The sequence below is a fragment of the Pomacea canaliculata genome, linkage group LG1, assembly GCF_003073045.1.
Source record: "Pomacea canaliculata isolate SZHN2017 linkage group LG1, ASM307304v1, whole genome shotgun sequence".
Classification (NCBI taxonomy): domain Eukaryota; kingdom Metazoa; phylum Mollusca; class Gastropoda; order Architaenioglossa; family Ampullariidae; genus Pomacea; species Pomacea canaliculata.
In genome coordinates this window covers 15,024,354-15,044,585 of record NC_037590.1, presented here as the reverse complement: position 1 = coordinate 15,044,585, position 20,232 = coordinate 15,024,354, and the positions used below count along the sequence as shown (strand labels likewise).

At 42.3% G+C, this 20,232-nt stretch overlaps 1 protein-coding gene across 1 annotated transcript in view; it reads left to right on the top strand.

The window, feature by feature from the left end:
* The first annotated feature begins 3,807 nt into the window (after positions 1–3,807).
* Positions 3,808–20,232, top strand: part of LOC112576853 (annetocin receptor-like) — a 40,682-nt gene continuing 24,257 nt past the window's right edge. Inside the window, 1 exon segment of the mRNA XM_025259653.1 lies at positions 3,808–3,985. The gene's annotated coding sequence lies outside the window, so the exon portion shown is untranslated.

The following is a 20,232-nucleotide window of genomic DNA, read 5'->3' as shown; positions in this document are numbered from 1 at the left end:
TAAAAGGTTTTAATTTGAACAGATTAACTCTTCCAACAGGTCTGGTCACGACTTAATGCCATCACAACCCTAAGGAAAGCCTCCATGCTCTCCGATCAATGTTAAAGGGTTAGTTATCAGGTTACTCCAGAAAGAAACACAAACCAGCAGCAAAACACTGTTTCGGCCTCAACCCTGATCTTCACAATGTACACCATGAAGCCTCTTAATGATGCCGCAACATCAAAGAAAAAAAAGTGTCCGCCATCAGACGCTCACACCCTCGCACTCCCATGTGAATTCCACACCATCCGCCCACCTCTTCCTTTTTCCCTTCCCTTCCCATCTAAATGATGAAAAAGCAGGTTTGTGATACAGGTCTAACGGATCTATGCTTGCACACTCCCAGCTTTGTATATCTAAGATCACATGTGCCCAGAGGCATGGGACAGACATGGGCTCAAGATCTGATAAATGTCCGAGGTAAGACCATACTTCCTTCCATTAACTTGCACATGTAGTTGATTACTACAAAGACACCAGTACTATTGTCGTTGGTGACTTCAACATTCACTGGGAGTGTCCTACTAGAGCTAGCATTTAACTGGCCAACTACTCTGGATAGCTACAGTCTCACCCAATTAGTCCTCTCTCCTAAGAACTGCATTACAATCCGGCCTTCTGATAACTTGATCTTTAGTTGCATCCTTAATTGACCATCTCATCAGACCACCTTGATGTCGACTTTATTGTTAACATCTGACATCAGCACCTAGAATGATTGTGCGGTGCTAACTCAAGTCTGTTGAAGGTCTGTTTGGTGATGAAGATACTCTGCTCTGTCTCAGAGGAACCCTTCGTGTAACCCTGTCATGACACGCCTGCACCTTGCTCTGCCTGTCTCCACCTCTGTTCCAAGCAGACCACCGGATCCCTGGGTTTCTGAGGAGATCAGACCACCCAAGAAAAGTGGTATCGAGCGGGTAATGAGAAAGTCTGGTCGAAGTTCATCGCTGCATCTTTAGAGAACAAACAGCTGGTCAAGAGTGCCACCGATGATGCCAAGACTTAACATTTCCAAAAATATATTCTACAGCCTCCTGTGCCAAGAAATTGAATTTACTCGTAAACGCTGCTCAAGCCTCTGCCTATTCTTCCCCTCTTCCACCAATCCTGATCATAAAGTCTCCACCCACCCGCTTAAGATTTTTACTCTGTTTTCTTTTCTGGGGGACAAAATCAACAGCTTGTGGTTTGGGATGGATGCTGCTTCTACCTCTTCTAACCTTCTCTGGATCCCCATTGACAAGCTTTAAGCCAGTGGCCGTCGATCATATTCAGACGATTCATCACTAAAATCACAATCCATTGCCAAAGTTTTATTGCAGGATGTCTTCACCAGTTGTCAGCCTTTAATTCATCATCAACAACTCTTTTTTCTTCTGTAATTGGTATACACTTCTTTAAGACTGCGTTTGTGCGCCTACTTTTAAAGAAGTTTGACCTTAATGGGACTAGGGGTTACCATCCGGTTTCTAATGTTATATTTTTGTTCAAGATCCTAAAGCTTCCACTCCTTGACCATCTTCACGAAGACTTTACTCTCTTCCACCTACCACTCCCATCACACCACAGAAACCTTTCATCCATCTTACTCTTGACCTTCGGGACACTGACAGCGGTCTGGCATTAAGGGTGTCCTCTTTGACTTGTCTACCATGTCTACCACGCTTGATGTGTTAGACCTTGACATTCTGGGTGATCGATGCTATTCAGTTTTCATCATTCAAGACACAACCCTGTACTGGTTTCAAAGCTGTCCCTGCGGCCGGTCTCAGACCATCTTCATTGATCCCCGATTCTTCCAGACTTTCCAGGTCCTCAAGGGCGTCTGTCAGGGTTTCGTCTTGGGCCTGGTCCTCTGTACTCCTTACACCCTGGAGTTGTCATTAGTCATCGAACGCCCTGACTCCACTATCTCATCTTTGTAGACGACACGCATCTGCCAGCTCCCTACTGACAGAAATTAATAGTTTTCTCTTCTTTATCAGACATGGATATTTTGACATTCTAGAACTGATGACTGAACAAAAGAAGTCATGCTTAACCCTGTCATTAATCACTGGCAGAAACAACACCTTGCCACTCTCTCCTCCTCTAGCCTACGATTGTTTGGCACCACAATCCCTACCGTGCAAGCATTAATGGTCTTGTCGCCATTCTCAACTCCTTCCTCTCCTTCCTCACATTTCCCGTTTGATTAAATTTTTTTTTCATCTCCGACGTCTTTCTATCATCGTTGAATACAGATATCATCGTCAAACTTCTTGTCTACTTTTTTTCCCTAAGACCTGGATTACTGCAACATCTTTGCTCGTCTCCCTGTTGCCACACTTCACATCCTTCAACGCATTCAGAACGCTGTTGCCTGTCTGGTTCTCTGGGAGCATAAGACTGATAACTTACTTCCACTGGCTGCTTATCATCGTATCATTTACAGACCAGGCTATCTTCACTCTCAATCTCTCCATCACTGTGTTCTTGGGGCTGTAGCTATGAAGCGAGGGTAAGTCGTCTCCCCAGAGCAAGACGAGAAACGAAAGGACAAGCGTCTTGTTTCCGAAGTTATTAAGCGATGTCCAGACCCCGCGGTCACTACTTCATGTTTCTTTGCCCTAGTACATCCTTAACACTGGTTTATAACTACCACTCCAGGGGTAAAACATCTGAGGACTCACCGATGTATAACTTCGGAAACAATACTCTTGTCCTTCAGTTCCCCATGTAACCCCAGGCAGAGACTTACCCTCGCTTCATATCAAGGCATCTAGTTACTTTTTTTCACGCCTCACTATCCAAACTTCATTCAACACTGTTCGTTTAGAGTTGAAACACTCAACCTCCGCACAATACTCAAATTTGCTGGCCAGCGAGGATTGGTCTACAACGGTTTCTTTTATTTGTCAAATCTCCCCCGCTTTTCCAGGAGGCGGTTTCTCCTTCGAAAACTTCCGAGAGCCTGGAGCTGTTTGAAGGGATCGGTGCTCTCTACTCATCTCCTCCACATAACTGTAACATACTCTGATTTAAACTGACCAGGCAGCCCAGAGGAAGCTCTATAAAAAAGAAGTAGTGACAACCATCGGAGAGGTCTGTGCAGAAGACACCATAATGAAGGAGGAGTCACATGGCAGGTCCGCGTGGGAGTCCCGCACGTCAGTGTACAGCTTCGCAATGTCACGTGACAGGGAGTGCCAAATGTCTTCTAAGCAGGATGAAGAATTATTATGAAAAAGAGAAATAAATTACCTTTCGCAGGATCATTCGATATAATTTGTTACTTTTTTAATATTGTTGTGAGAGAAGGAGATAAGAGCAGAGTGTAATTTGAGGATGATAATAAAAATGATAATGACCCATGAATAATTTACTACCAGTCGCTCGTGTTGCTAATGTCACAGTCACAACATGCTTTCTGTATTATCGAACTTTCTAGTCGCTGGCACCTTTTCTGGAGACTGAACAAGAACGAGGGATGTACTGTGCCTGCGACACGGGGACTCAAGACTCAAACATCTTCAGAACATCCGGTCACCTGGATTCTGGGGATTGTTGGCAAGTCACGAATGTGTCTATGCCACCAAGTTTCACAATGTGTATGCGTGTGCGTGTGCGCGTGCGTGTGCGTGTGTGTGCGGGCGTGAGCGTGTGTGTGTGTGTGCATGAGCGTGCACCGGGCTCGCGCGCAGCAGGCACGTGAAGTGTGGGACATGCACGAGAGAAAAAGGAGGAGGCCAGGGTCCGACCAGGCTAGTTTGCGAGGTTAGCGGAGGATAGAGGAAGTATTTAACGTGTAGTGTCCGACCAGTCGGTGGTCAGTCTGGTCGGGATGCTGGCATCAGACGGAGGAAAAAGGTTATGAAATCTTGTATCTGTGATGATCCTTGTCCAGTGCTGTAATCTCAGTTCCATCACCTGGGCTGTGCTGTTCACTCGACACCTGCAGGTAAGTCAAACCGTTTTAAAACTTTACTTTTTTACTTTTCAGATTTCGGAGTTTTTTAATTGATTAATTTCACTTTCTGTTTTCCAAGCAGAGCACAGTTTATTCACTTTCTCGCTTTCCTTCCTTCCTCTCTCTCTCTCTTTTGCTTTAAAAACACCCTACACGCTCTACACTTTTTCTTTTTATGTTTGTTTCTTGTTTGTTTAGTCGTTCTCCTCTGTATGCTACTTTTCCCATTCATTTTCCCAACATAAAAATTAATGTTTGCATTTTCCCTAATAAAAATGTTTTCTCTAGTTTCTCTGATGGTGCACACTGTGCATGCACGTGTATACTGCTTTCTGCTTTCTTCATAAATGTGTCAGGATGTGGTTTTTCACAGCTTTTAAACCCCTACAAGTATACAACCTGCAGCATCTACGCACTTGCCGGCCACATCAGTTCTGTGTTTGCTGCACGACAGCAGCCCGCCGCACCTCGCAATGCACTTGCAGCATCTGCTGCATCACTTCTTCATAGGCAATCAAATTACAAATTTCTCGCGGCTTACCACCAGGGTCTGCCCTCGGTTGCTCTGGGAAATGTCAATGCTAGCTGGAATCTCAGGAAGTGTTTTTAGACCTTTCTCGGAGAATACTGAGTTTTTGAAGCACATGACATTGCCGTGTGTCGTGACCAAAGCCGGGTGGAAGTCATCGAGTGTTGTGTGCGAGAAACTTCTGCAAAGATGAGTTTACGAATTTACATACATTGTGTGAGCTGTGACATGTCACGTGGAAGGAGGGATGAACATATGAAGGTACGAGAAGGCAGGAAGGCAGTAGAAGTGTTTATCTTATGGTTGGGTGGAGGAAGGAAGAAGCATGATAAAAGTGGGATTGGAGTACAATCAGACGTATCGATGGACAAAGGGCAATGTCTAAAGTCTGTGTCTCACGTACATTTTTAAATCCGTTTCATTCTCATTTTTTTTCAAAAAAAATGATACTTTCTATTTTCTCAAGCGTGTTGGATACACAGACATATATCAGTTAGTGAGTAGAGTATGTATGTGTTTATACTATATGTCAATAGGCATATAGTTAATTATTCGTGAGGATATATATAATATCAGTATATAGTATAAAGGCGTGTTTGTGCGGGTGGATCTGCATCTTCTGACTTCGAACTCCACACCTATGAATTGACTCCGCCGTCAAAAGAGCGGGGACTTCTGAGCACGCGCGTGTGTGTGCATGCGTTGCGCGTGTGTTTTTGTTTGTGTTTGTGTTAGTGGGTGGGTATTGACTCCTGTACCGGGGTAAAGCAATTTCGCAAAACATATTATTTTGAAGATGAACCTCCTCTAAAGGTCAAGGGTCGATTGTCCTCATTGGCAGCTCAAAACAAATCTTGATCCGTTTTCCTTCATGTGCGATGTTTGCACACCAGAAGCAATGTTGATTCGTTCGACATCAGCCATCTACCAGCAAACATTACAAATGCGGATCGTATAAACACCTGTAGAGTAACTAAGACACACAACACCTAGGTGTGCGCAGGTAGCACAAGTGCAAGTTCAAACGAATTGTTCCATCCTTGGAGAGACCTCGCAGCACGGCTATCGCTCGGTTATCAGCATCCACCTTGCTGCCCGACATGTCGCAACAGATGCTCAAACGCATGAACTCAGCAGGTGCTTCAAAGGTCATGCAAAAATGTAATCTTTGAATGTCAATCTTGCTATGTGAATGATAGACCCCTCCCCCGAGCTTGATATAGATAACATTTAGTTTTTCTGACATTATCAACGGAGAGCGAATGAGGTGAGGACCTCGAAGGTTCCTCTGACGGTCGTCAACGAATCAGGTCTGTCATGTTCCTTCCTGTGCCTGTGGACGATCATGGAAGCGTTGGAAAAATATGAATTATTTTATAGTTTATGTTTCTAGTTTGTTTTCATTGCTTATAACCAGATGTCTGGTTTTGTAGACTATTCTTTTCACACGATCCCCACATGAAAAACACTGGTTTAACACTGTCTTCGTGTGAGCACGATAACCAAGTGTTTAGCTAACACATGATAAAGGCATGTTCTGCATGATGGGTTTTTTTCTCTAGGTCGATGGAGGCTACAACACCATCAAGATCATTTCAGTTTCAGAAGCAGCAAGGGAGTCTTCATTGGTACCTGTATTTGTTTCCAGCAAATTGTTTACTTCACCTGAACACTACATTTCTAGCTGTTGAATTCAGAGAAAATAAATGAGCTTAACTATACATCCTTTTCAATTACTCCTTACAGATTAATCATAATAATAAGTAAAGTTAAATTGTGTTAATCCCAACCTATTGACAAGCTCACGATGTTTTACCTCAGGGTAATCTGTGGACTGCTAGGAAATACCGAGCTATATGAGAATTTTGGTCTGTTGCTTCATCAATTGCCAATATCAAAAAATTTCTTTCTTGCAAGAATATCAAATCATTTAAACGGTCCACAATACTCCAAAAATACAATGGTTAACATCCTTTCAAAAAGTAAGATGTGTGGAAGCTACAGTTCTCACAGATCAAAGTTCAGATGTACAAAGTATCATTTGTCTGTAAAAAAAAGCAGATAAGTTAATTTTCGCAATAGTCTTGTCCATAATCAATCATTCATAATTGCTAAGATTTACTTGATAACGAAGCAAAAAGGAATAGACCACATTGCATCAACCGTGCGAATCTTCTAACTGACGAATCGCACACAGAAACCGTTATGGCAGTAGATAAAGGAGGCTGGCAGTCGATGTGACAATAAAAACTGAAGACAAAAACCAAAAGGCTGCAAACAAGCGAAAAGTTCAGCACATTGACAAAACTTGTGTCAAATAATAGACACGAAACAGGTCAAAGCAGAAAACCACAAATAGAAAGCTAGTTCAATAACACTTTTTAAAGCTTATTGCAGCTGATTGCAAAACAAAATTACGAAAGAAAGGATAAAAAGCAATTTTGAATCGCTGCTTGGTGATAATAAAAAAAAACAAACTCGTCAGGTCATTATTGCCCTTTAATTTTATTTGACTTGTTTGGGTGTAACCATAGTGAACGCAAGGCTGAAGGGGATCCATCCATGCTTGTCCTCTCTATTACTGTATCGCCATATAACACAATATGGATTGTGCGCCCTCTTGCAGGTAAGGTAATTAGTAGCTTAATAACTGCTTTATGAGTCCGCTCGAAAGGTTAGGTACATTGCAACTGCGCATGTCACGTCCCCAATTAAGACAATCTTTAGGGCAACTCGTATCGACTGTTACCACGTGGGTTGGTTAATAGCCTGTTATCTGTCTTGTTTTGAATGGTTTCCAAGGAAAATGGGGCATGCACCTTCCTTCTTCATCTCTGTCTAGTTTCCAACCAGAGTCTCTCTTCTTTCTTTTAAAATAAAAGATAAGGGTCACGACAGGAGCAATGAACTCTCGTAGGTTAATTAATGGCCCGACTGAAATACACTCCCTTCATTACCGTACCCTCAGTATGTAAGCAGGTAGGTGGAGAAACTAAACAGCTAGAGAATTATTGTCAAATTGTCTGAGGATGGAATTGTTTGTCTTAGAGTGTTTTTTGTTTATAATTTGTGGTATCAGGTGAATACAAAAACTCGGGGCAAAAACATTAGTACAAGCAGGAGGATAAATAGAAGAAAGAAATAGAGACATGAACACACAACATACGGGGATGACAGGCCCTCAAGTTTAGATGATGATGGTCAAGCACATCAACAGACAAGAAGCCCCTGAATGTTGAATATTTATTTTTCCGATCACGTGGTCCAGCTGAATACACCAACCACCGTCGCATGCCAGTACACAAAGTCCCCCGATATTCGAGCACTTCCATCAACTGCTGCAGCAGCAACACTAGCGCCACGACGCAGGCACGTGCTGCGTGGAGCAGGTTCCCGACAGACCAGTGCGACGACGCACGGCAAACGCTTGCGGCAGATGTCGACAGAGACCCGACAGCAGCTGAGCAAACAGGACACGGGGCGAGACTCTGGGTCCTTGTCGGTTGTATTTGTCCTCCTTCGATCAAGTTCTTTTTCAATGTATAGAAAAATTACTGTTGCTTTCATTAAGCATTTTTAAAGTGATTTTATCAGAATGTGCGAAACCTGTTACCGCCATGGTAGTAAGGTAAAGTTAAAATCCAGCTTTGGTCGATTCTCTACACTGTAGTAGAAGACCGAGTCAGATCATGGATGTGTACAGGTGGACTGCTGTCTGTCTGCCAAGACCAACGCTTAGCCTCTTGCGAAGTTCTTCGCTGTTAGTCTCGGCGAGCCTAAACAAAGAATGTGACTAAACCGGAAGCTTTGTAGTCTATGCCTCGTTTTAGTGGTTAACTAAAAAAAAGTCGTCTGCCAGCAGTCCAGTAATACAAGTTCGTGGTCAGACGAAGCTAGCTTTATGTTGGTATCCTGATGGTTACTCGTGATTCCAGAAAGCCCCTTATTTTTGTTTTGGTTACGTTCATTTTCCAGACACTCTCAGGAATTTTATACTCTCTCGCTGTCCTCACCTAAAGAACCTGTGATAACACCGGCAAGATATATATATATATCTGTCTTCAGAACCTTTAAAATGTTGGATTGGTGGTGGTAGTGTGTGAGTGGGGTGGGTGGGTTATTAATCGTCTGCAACCCGCGTTTACATTTTCTGCGTGGAAACGATAAGAACTGTGTTAAGTGTTTCAAGTGCACTTGAAAGCCAAGTCTGCAAAGTGTCCACATACCATGGCCTGGCATAAACAGCAGTAGATTAATCATGGCGCTAAGACCTAAAAAATGATAAACTATTTACTAACATCAATTACAGAAAGAAAGAGAAATAAACAAAGAAAGTAAACAAGAGAAAAAAGTTCTTCAGTTATTTATTTCGATTATAGGAACACAACAACATTAAATGGAAACAACAAACAGACCACGGTATAGCTCCCATTTGATGTTAAAAATGTCAGCAGCTTTGTGTTTGTGGTGTTCATGTCTCCGGTTAGACCCTTCCCTTGATGCTTTGTTCTTCGCTTTTTTCGACTCTTTGCAAATCACTGAACTGTCACGAGCTCGCCTGGATGGCCAAACATGTCGTGTTGACTGCTAATAATTAAAAACAGGTTTGAGCCAAACAACCCGCTTCCGTTTGTTGGTAGAAATAATAATTATTTCTGTAAATTTTTTTGTTTTCATATTTTCGCTGCTCCATTGAACTGTCAAAGCAACATTGTCATACAAGGATTGTTCTTGCTGATGCGGACAATCCATTACTCAATTCCTTTTCATTTATCCCTCTTTGATTGAAACATAAAAGAACAAGTGATGATCATGTGACTGATCTCGATGCTCAGCAGGGTGTGGAGACAAGGGAGTCTTGCTTCAGTTTAAACGAGCAAACCGTGGACAAAATGTTGCCTTCTCTCTCTCGGTCCAGATAATCCCTCCCAAGCCCCGATACACAAACTCAGATAAATTGTCGTCGGTGCTGACTTCTCAATGCCGCCTGCGGTCTCTTGGCTTGTTTAGTTCGATCGATGCTTGATTGCTAATGGGAATTTTTGGTGGCCGTTGTCAGAGCTGATAAGCTATTGACTGAAAACCTCTCTGACTTAGTGACTCACTCAAGTCCACACACAGTTCATCGGCGATGAAGACAGACTCTTTCCGCCAGAATGCGGGCATCATCGGCATCTGAATGATCGCAATCCCTGTGCAAACATTCGAGTTGTAGTGTTATTCATAAGCAGGGTGGGAGAATGTCCTGATGATGAAATTCAGAAAGCGAAGAAAATTAGTTCCCTACTGTTGAGACAGGGACAGTCACAAGGTTGGTAGTAACCTGCAGGAATTGTTTGAGGGAGAAACAGGACGAGCCCCAGAATTTTGTACACGATGCCGAGAGTAAAGACATCACGTGGTACAAGCACACCATTAAAATCTCATAAAATAAATTCCTGGCAGAAAGATGCAATGAAGCGGCATTATTGGGCAATCATTTTCCTCTTAATGAATATGAGAAATGATGTGCATTAGCCCTAAGAGCTGACAACAATTTATTTATTCTCTAGAGGTAACGAAGTGTAGATTGGAGATTCTGCAGGGATGTTGTATAAACAAATATCACTTCAGGGTACAAAATAGTTGATTTCTCTTAAATAAATCCAGTCAAGAACTGACCTCCTTCCTCGTGTCGAGGGTTAGGGTACGAACTGCAAAACGTAAAACATGAACGGAGCACGAGTACGCATGCGCGTAAAGCAAGCAGAAAAGTCCAAAATTATATGAGATATAGAAATAGATGAAATAGAAAGAAAGGAACAAAGCATCAAAATATCTCGGTTACACCACCAGAGCAGAAGACCATAAAAATCATAATTTATGGACCAGGGTGTTAAAAACCCAGCCGTCACCCGCGGCCTGGAAGAGATGTAAGAGACATAAAAGCAACTCAACTCAAGAGCGGCGAAGAGAGACAGAGACAGAGAGCAGAGTGAGAATTTACGACAACGACCCGACAAATAAAATCTCTGGTCGTGACACTTGCATGCGTGCGGTCAGACGACGAGGGGGGCCGGGCACCGCACATCGCTGCCATCATTCCGTCATTCGTCGGCCTCGGCCCATTCACTCTGTCGGAAGTCACAAACCTTCTTGTGCGAAGCTGACATTTTACAACAGCGTAATTCCATCGGGATGGAATCTCGTCTGGCTGGGTGTGCCGTTAGGAATCCATTATCGGACTCATGCTGGCGACTTTCCCACAAACGCCGGTGCTGCTGGGACGGGTATGCCTATTAGGCAGCTCCAGAAAATGTCCGGCCACGGGGACCCTACATCACGACCGCAGTTTATTTTGCTGACAGAACCTACGGCCAGGTTTCGTTTGAACCGGGGTTTAGGGGTTTAGGGCGAGCTTTTGTTCTTGGAGACGACTGGCGACTCCCTGCATGCTTGCCGTGGCTTGTCTGTCTGTCTGTCTGTCGGTCGGTCGGTCGGTCGGTCTGTAGCAAATTTGTTTATGTATAGGTATTTATATATGTTGGTCAATAGGTCCCTAGTCAGACAGGTTTTAAATTTGCTATATGGTGGGTCATTTTAAAGGAACCTAGGGAGAATATTTTTGTATTGTGGGTAGTTAAACAAAAGGTGAGAAAGACAGTGATAGAAAGAGAGAGAGAGATCATTGAGAAAGACAGAGAAAGATTGAGAGTGACAAACAGAGACAGTGAGAATGAGAATTGAGAGACAGTGAGAAAAATAAGTAAAAGAGATGGTAAGAAATAATGGAAGTGAGAATAAAAGAAAATGTAAGACAATGACAGAGACAATGAGAGACAGCGAAAGGAAGAGAGACTGTGAGAGTGAGAGAGAAGTGAGAGAAAGAAAGATACACAAATAAAGGTGAAAAAAAGATGAAGAGATAGGGAGAGAGGGGTTAGAACGAGAGACAGTAAACAGACAATTAAAAATGTTAGTGAGAACTACAGTTACCGCTGACTCAGACCCTGAAATCCAATTCAGCAAATGTCATCCTCATGTTAATCGATACTCTGAGTTTACTCTCGATGAGCATCTTCCTAATGGCTGAAAGACCAAACTTCCAAAAACCAAAATAACAGCTTCACGAGGGAAAGAGAGATCGAGAGAGACAGCATGAGAGAGAAGAAAAAAAAGGAGGTAAGTAGAGAGAGAGAGTTAAAGGTTGATGGAAGAGAAGGTGAGTCAAACGATTGTCATGTCGAGATCTTTTGTAGACATTTTCCACGAACGTGCAATCTCTTGTTCAAACACCAGGCACCCGTCACATACCGGCAAAATTTTATTTACATTCATTCTCTCGCGCACGATCCCAGGTGGACATTGCCTCACCCCGAACCCACCCACACTGATCCGCACCGCACGTTCACTTGCAGGAGCGCACAGACACAGACTCTGATGTGAACGCACGTGCAACGCGACAGACGCGACCATACGAAACCAAACACGGAACAGAATGCAAGTAAACGAACATAGGGCTACCCATGCAGGCATAAACACCTGAAATCCCATATAGCACCACGCACTGCTTGCACGACATTTCTCGAACGAGACCAAAGCCCACACCCGCTTCTGGTTTAGCCATCGACATCAAGAAGAGCAGACGATGCGAGCTCTCGTTCTGACGGAGGTACATAAGCTCAAGCTTTATCGTCTGTTGTGTTTTCATTTTGCTGGCTCTAGCTCGGAAGTGGAGGTCAAAGACTCTTGTCAAAAGATTAAAAAGTAACTAAGCAACAAATTTATTGCCAGTATGTTGCTGACGTTAAACATTTTATCTTGGTTCCGGTTAAGTAACTGCTCCATGGTTCGCCGAGACCTACAACTTAGAGTGGGTCTCGGCAAACAGAAGTCCAGAGATATACTTCCGTGGTAAGCACACGTTCTGTCACAAACTGTTTAGAATGAGGATGACACGTGATCATTAACTGATATCAGAGAAAATCGCTTCAGGTAACTAGACCTTGTATTCACGAAGCAAGCTTACCCAGCGGGTTAGTCTATTCAGGGTAGGTAAATCTGCTACGGACTACGATAGCATTAATTTTGTCAGGGTAGACCTGTATCGTACACGGGTTTCGGAGCCGGACGTTTTTGCCGACGGACGTTTCGGAAGCCGAACGTTTACTTCATTTCGGCATTTCACGCGGACCTTTAGGCCGAAGTCGTGTGTGACGCCCTTAGCATTTCTTCGCCATTGTATCAATGGTATCAGTGAACTCTCTCTTTCACTATCTTCCTCATGTAAAACGTTAGCTCACACATTTTCTCTCGCATTGTATCATGTTTTTTTCTCAAGCTGTTGCGCATATCTGTGACAATCAAGTGAACTGTCTGTGAAGTCTGTGTAAAATTTGTTTGAATAAAGAATTATTGTGTAATCTAGTAGTTACTTCATTCTTTTAAGTAGCTCTCCTTCTCTCTGACATATGATCCGAAACGTCCAGCGGCGAAACGTCTGGTCGGCAAAACGTCCGCTCGAACGTCCGGCGGTGAAACGTCCGTCGGCAAAACGTCCGCACACGGTATCTAGACGGGTTATTCAGTCGGTAATTTACTGGAGAAGGAAAGAAACTGTCGATAACTTTCTCTTTTCATCAAGTTAGACCCCTGGTTCTCTCCCGAAGCTAAGTAGTATCTTTCTGGATTATTTTAAATTTCTGTTCATCTATTCGTCGGTCAATGACTTTAAAGTAATAAATAGCAATGTCGATTTTGTATCTAGGATGACACCAATCATTTTTATGACTAAAAAATGTAAAGAAATGCTTTCAATCAATGCATTAGCAAGAGAGAGAGAGAGAGCAAAAGAAACTAACACCAGAATTGAGAAAGCAAGTTCAGAAGTTCAGTGAACTTTCCTAAAGCGCAACCAGCTCTGCCTTCTAGAGTCTTGCTAAACCTATTCTCAACGTACAAGAGTTAATTTTCTTATCATCATGTTGTTGTTTTATTGGATCCATTAAGGAAGGGATGTAGACTGGGAATCTTCGCGAAATCTCCTTTATATGCTCTTGTCTGGTTTTTCATGAAAAAGATAAACCATATCCTACGTTTTGTTGGAAACGAAGAAGAAATCCAGAAACGATTTTTTAAATTCTTGTATAGATAGATCGTTAAAGCCAATTGTTTTAGTTCGTGACAAAAACAGACCATTTTGCTGTGAGATTAACAGATGGAATTGTGTCTGACCAGCATTGAACTTTACTCAGCAAGTAGAGACAGTTTTTAACCTGAAGAATTATTACAGGTACAAAAAATACTCACAATGGCATACTTAGATAATTGTATTTGTTTTCTTCTGGTACCTTTTGAGTGTCACAAACCAGAAGCAGATAAAACTAATTGTCTACAAAATCTACGTCATATCCTGTCAGACGGACCAATCGTGGCTGGTCAGTGGGTTTAGTATAAAGAGACTGTGTATGTGTACTTCCAGTTGTCCTTGTTCTTCTGTGTTGTCTCGATCTTATTTTTCCTTCTCCTTCTCTTCCCTTCTCTTTCAGCTAGATTCTTCACCCACTCCTTTGATTCCTTTTCAAAGTTGTTAATTTTCCTTGGTCTCCATTCCATTTCGACATTTTATGAGACGTCTCTCACAGGCAGGCGTGTGCAGACGCTTCTAAGAGGTTTTCCATTTCCTGCGGCTTTCAGCAGGCAGACGGAGGTAGGTTGACAGCCTTCCACAGGCTTCTTTTCATACAAAGAAAGGGCCAATCACAACGCGTGATTATGGTAATAGGAAGGAAAGTAGAGGAAAAATATATCTCTCAACAGGTTCATTTTTTCTTATGAGATTGCGCAGGCACGTGCACCCGCGCACGCTCGCACACGCACGCACGTATGCACGCATGAACTATATATCGTACACAAACATTTTTTTAGTCCTTTGGCTTCTTTCTGATTTTTCTCCTACTGTTTGCTTTCATCTATTTACCATCTCTGATTTTGTGTTATTTTTAAAGGCAGCTGGCTTGACTATTTTAATGACTAATTATTGAGAATTCTGTGCTTCTCTATGGTTTGTGTAATTCCTCCCTCTCTCCCTTCTACAAACTCAAGATGATAGTTTTTTTTATCGAAGTGTCCCAGATGTTAGAAATTGAGACACCGATAACAAGATCAGTGGCGAGACATGATTATTATCTTTTTAAGTAAGGAAGAAGCTGTGGAAGAGATCGTTGGAGCACTGGAGTGGGATGCTTTAGCAGCAGTTGCAGCATTTGTACTTTGTTTTGCTGTTCCTGGTTGACCTACTGTTCAAAGGCCGTTGGCTTCAAATTAAATTTATTTTATGTGCTTTCTCTCAGTACCTCTCTCTCTCTCTCTCTCTCTTCTCTCTCTCTCTCTCTCTCTGTTTTCTACTGGTTCAATCACTAATGTCAAAGTAACTCTTTTGTTGGAGAAGATTGATCGCTTTTTCACACCTAAACAGAAAATCCCGAGAGATTTATAAGGCACGATATTTGACAAAGAGAAGCTTTGTTTGCTGTTTTCAAATTTACAATGAAACCATCAGAAATCGACATTTATATAATAATATTGTTGTTGATAGTTAAACCTCTTTGAAATGAATTAATCTTCGGTGAGAAAAATGGGAAAGACGGCGACAGTTTGAAAGTCAGGTGATCTCAAATTAAGCATAATTATAAAAGTAACTATAAATATTATGACATCATTTTAAATAAACACCAACAAGGATTTAGATAAGTGGTAAATACTTCGCATAACCCACTAGTCTCAGAAAAAAAATGTTGAAAAAGGAAATTATCGAGCTGAGAAAATGAGAGATTATCAGTTTGGTTCCTCAGTTGTTTTACTATAGATGCTTTGGCTCCTTTTTCAAGACCTCTCATGGTCCCTCCAGCTGAACCGCAGGCGAAGCTGTCTAGGTTGCTCAAGTAAAATTGCTGGAATATTCTGGATTCGATTTTCATCGAAAACTTCTGTCTCTAGCAACAACCCCTACCCCACCTCCCTGGAATCAGAAAACAGTGTCTCATCCGAAAATCACGCAACACGACTGCACTCCGTCACCTGGTCGTTAAAATGACACGCGAAGAGCTGCACACTCACACCTTCCCGCCAACGGCAGGTCTCATTAGCAGGGACCAGAGCTTTGCCCTCATGCACTCGAGCACGCGACTACAGTTAGCCGCAGTGCAATCTCGCGCGCGGCAGAAGCTGATATACGGCATCTACTCCTCGCCAAGTGTCGCTGCTGTTATGTTTTTATTTTCTTTCAATTTCCTTCTGAGTAAACAGACAGGAAAAGTCAACAACTCTGTTCTCATTATGAAGTATTGCTCTTGTAGAAGCAATGAGTAAAATTTTAAAAAGTGGAATGTAGAAAAATGAATTGATTGATGAAAATTGGCTGAAAAATATATCTCGTTTCTGTTGTTGACTTTTTGTTTGCTTTTGAATTGCTTCTGGGTAAATAAGGAGGAAAAGTCAAGCGCCCTGTTCTCATTATGGGGTATTCCTCTTGTATTAGCGCTCGTGAGAGATAAACAGGTTAAAGAAAATGTGGAATGTGAAAAAATATATTTCGATTGACACAAATTTCTGGAGAACTGCAAACTTTAACGAATGAAAAAATGTTTTTGGAAAGCCAATTAAAGTTATGAAGTTTTTACTTTTATTTGTTTACTAAATTATGATTTAGAAAGGAAAGGCAAACCGAATGGGTTTTATATGTGTGATTGTTAACTTGTATCTGAGAAGGAGGAAACTTGTTATATCCGCAATATATGTTGACTGTTTTGGCTCTCTTAAATATTTACTACTATTAATAATAATTATAATAATAATACAGCTTATTTATAGGGCTTTATTCCTTGCAATTGAGTACGATCTGAAATCGTTTTACATAAACTGCTGAATCAAGTGGTAGGTGGGTGCATGTTTCACTTAGTCACTCATTGTTTCTCTCTCTCTCTCACACACACACACATGTGGAGGAAATCAGATGACCTGGCAAAAGTCCCTGACAGTCAACTGTCACATCTACAGATGTTTCGGGATCCAACCTGAGCTCCTGACAACCGAATCGAGACGCTTTTAGGGGTTACTATGCCAATCGCCGAAGTTTTATCGAAAAAATCCTTATTAATCAAAGGGTGGGAATTAATGGGGTTCGTGTCTAAATGGCAACACCACAAACAGTCCTCTCCCGGGTAGAGAGGGAGGCAACGTTCAGGTTTCACACGTGCGACTGAAAGGGCGAGCACTTTCATCGTTTCTCACGCCTCTATCGAAATTGAAATCTCCGCTTAGCGTGGACAATGATAAATATTGGCGTGAAGAGGAAACCCTCGCTAAGGTTCAGGTCCTCCCGGTGACGTCATGTAAAATGGCGTCCTCGTGACTAGAGCGACGAGCGCGCGCCTCTGTGCCTGAGGCAAATGTGTTTTATCAGCGTGCACACATCTGTGTGTAGGTCGGTGTGTCTGTGTGCTCTGTGTGTTATGATTTCTTCAGCTGCTTCCAAAATTTTGGGGTCAGCCCACTAGGGACGGTCTGGAGAGGTCTGCGCTTCTCTCCTTGCTATTTCTCAGGAACAAAGTGTGTGTGTGTGTGTGAACGCGCGCTGTATGTGTTTGTATGTGTGCACTTTGTGTTTATGTGTATGAATGGGTGTATGTGGGCGAGAGAGAAACCTCTAAACTAAATCTCGATGTAACAAAAAGCCTGCAAAAGGTGAAGGTCTCACTTTCGAAAGTCTCACCCAGACAACAGACTCAGAAGCCAGACAACCCCCACATACAAACGTGTAAACAATGAAATAATGCCGCTGGGGGTCCGACTATATTTTTAGAAGGTGCTGAGACATTTTCACCCTGATATCCCTCGGGTGCTAAAAAAAGAAGCTAAAAAAGCATCTGAGATGCGTGGCAAAGTCAGGCGAGAGGGAGGAGAACGTACAGATTCCAATAAAACTTTTAAAACAACGTACATTTTCTACTTAGTTGTCAACTTTTGCCTGGAAGTCGCCAGATAACCAAACAGACCATGACAGTAATGCCTTGCGGACAAAGTATATATATGTATATCTCACACTGGGAACATCTGAATTCAAAACTAGAAGCTGATTATTATGGAAGCGACTTGGCGGAGGGATTCGTCAGTATTTTACACCACACGCTAGTGTAATCTTTCTAATGAACCAAGAGCTGGTGTCACCAAGTTCATTGGCATGGACAAGAATCACAAACACAACAACTTTTTGTGTTTGATTCAAGCCTAATCACGAATAGCTTTTTCAAATACATATCATATTTTTACATTTCTGTGTTATCCTGACAACTTTTTCTGCAGAATGAAACTCAATGCGATATTGTCCTAGCAGGAGACTGTATATAGTGGAATACCCGTGTTTTTCCTGAAATAATTACGAGACAGAGAACAACAAGTCTGCATTATTTTTTTTTTCAAAACTATCAAGGGAGACGGCACTCACTTTAACATGAATCCTGTCTTCTGGGAATTGTTATCTGTCACTTATCTAATGTCTGAACTGATGTAGTTGTCCTCGTTAATCTCAGAGTGATGCACGTACTGTTCACTTATCTTCTTATTCTTTTTGTTGTTGTTGTTGTTGTTGTTGTTGTTGTTGGTGGTGGTGGTGGTGTTCTAGTGGTTCTTTTGATGGTTCCTTGTGGTCTTTTTTATTTTTCTTTGTTCGTGTTTGTGTTATTCTTTTTGTTCTCTTTTGATGATCTTGTTCTTGTTCTCATTCAAAAGTTTTTGTTCGTGGTTGTTGTTCTTTTGTTCATTTTTTTCTTGTTCGTATTTTTAAAGTTTTTTCTGTTCTTGTCCTTATCGTGTTTCTTGACATTTTTGTTTGTGTTCGTATGTTTATTACTTTATTGTTCGTGTTCTAGCTAGTTCATCTTCCTACTTTTTGTTCTTGTTCGTGTTCCAGCTCTTTTTTTTTGATAGTCCTCTTCTTTTCCTTCTATTCCTTCTCCTCCTCTTCTTCACCCCACTCCCTTTCATCTCCCTCCAAAACACCACAATCACCACCTTGCAACATAATGAATATTTTTTTTTTTTGGTTGCTTTCTGTGACTTATTGCGAGCCTGGGCCCGTAACATGAACTCAGAAGTGTAAAAATTAGGATGTTATGTCAGTATGGAGTATTTCAGTCTTGTAATAGGAAGGAGGCCAGGAGGTGGTCTCATAATCTAGAAGCTCCGTCTGGTGTAGGTTCACAGCTCTAGCTAGAGAAGAGCTGTAGGTTTTATGCGGAGGCGAACCCTGGAGCACCGAGTATTTCTGATTCATAACCGCGACCCAAAGTGTCGAGTGTAATTCCTAAGACCACCATTATTTTTATAAAGAACTGAGAGAAATGCTTTTTTCCACATCAAGCTGGAATTTGGTTTTTCTAACACCACATTAAACAGAAAAAATGCTCACATTGGTGTTTTTTTTTTTTTCTTCTTCTTTTCGTTGTGCTGTCTCCCGGTGTTAATGTGGGACGACCATTACTGACTCCTATACTGTGATGGAGTGCTGGGGAAGGTGATCGCTCCAACCAACCACCGACTCCCATCTGTAGTACCAAGCAGCATGCGGTATTTTCGGCCTCAAGGGGACGGGGACCGCGCCATCGACGTCTGACCTACATCACATAGAGTGATCACCCCTTCCTGTGGGATGCAGCCTTTCGTCTTCGGTTTCTGCTCCTTAAGGTACAGAAAGTAGTTAAAGCATCAATCCACCTGGCCGGATACCCTTTTCTCAAGCATCCGGATCTGTTAGCCAATCTCCCAGACTTTGGTTAATGCTTTTATTGGGTCTAAAAAGCAATGTACGCATTTCTTTTCTCGAAAGCGGGGTTACCACTTCCTAAGTGAAGAACATTAATTCAATCTCGCAGGCTTCAATCCAGTGCACGACCCACACAGCAGGTTTAAAGAAAGTCTTTGACTCTCCATCCCAATAAAACGTTTTTTCCCTTCAGTTCCCAATCGCCGTACGCCTATTCGTCTTTTAAGGTGACATAATTTACTGTTTGCAATCTGCAAAATTGCTCGCCCATCAATATCTGACGACACCATCAGGCCCTAGCCCATCGGACAGAGAATATTAAGAGGGGCAGCTGACGCTCGTCACCCGATCGTTTAGTGTCACGTGCCACTTCGAGATTTCGTATTCAGAACATAATCGCATGTCAAAATTTGTCAGACGACTTGTCTTCGTGGTGGAAATTGTCCTTCGCCCCCCGTCATCGTTGTGACCTCCACAACGTCTTTATTTACTCAGTCATCCATCACACGCCTTTGGTTCCAACGTTGGCTAGACGTGGCTGTCACGTAAACTCGCAACGTAGTGCAGACACCGCCGTTTGCACGTTCACGCCTCGCTGTTTGCTTTGTAGCGCGTGCGACGTTCATTTGCATAAAGAGGGGCACTTGTCAGACAGCGACATAAAATGGGCCTTCACCTTCAGTTTGCACAAGATAAAACGTTGTACCTGAACTACGGGGGAGTAATTCCTCTGTCTTCCATTTGTTGATGCTAACGGGGGGAAAATGGTCGATGATGAGGTTTTTAGTTATTTGCAGCAGATGGATATTTAACGGGACTGACCACATTGCATAGATTTTATAATTGTGATGTCCCTTAAAGGGTTTGAGTGGTCCTTTAGGTGTTTTCTTAACCGGACCAATATTAAAT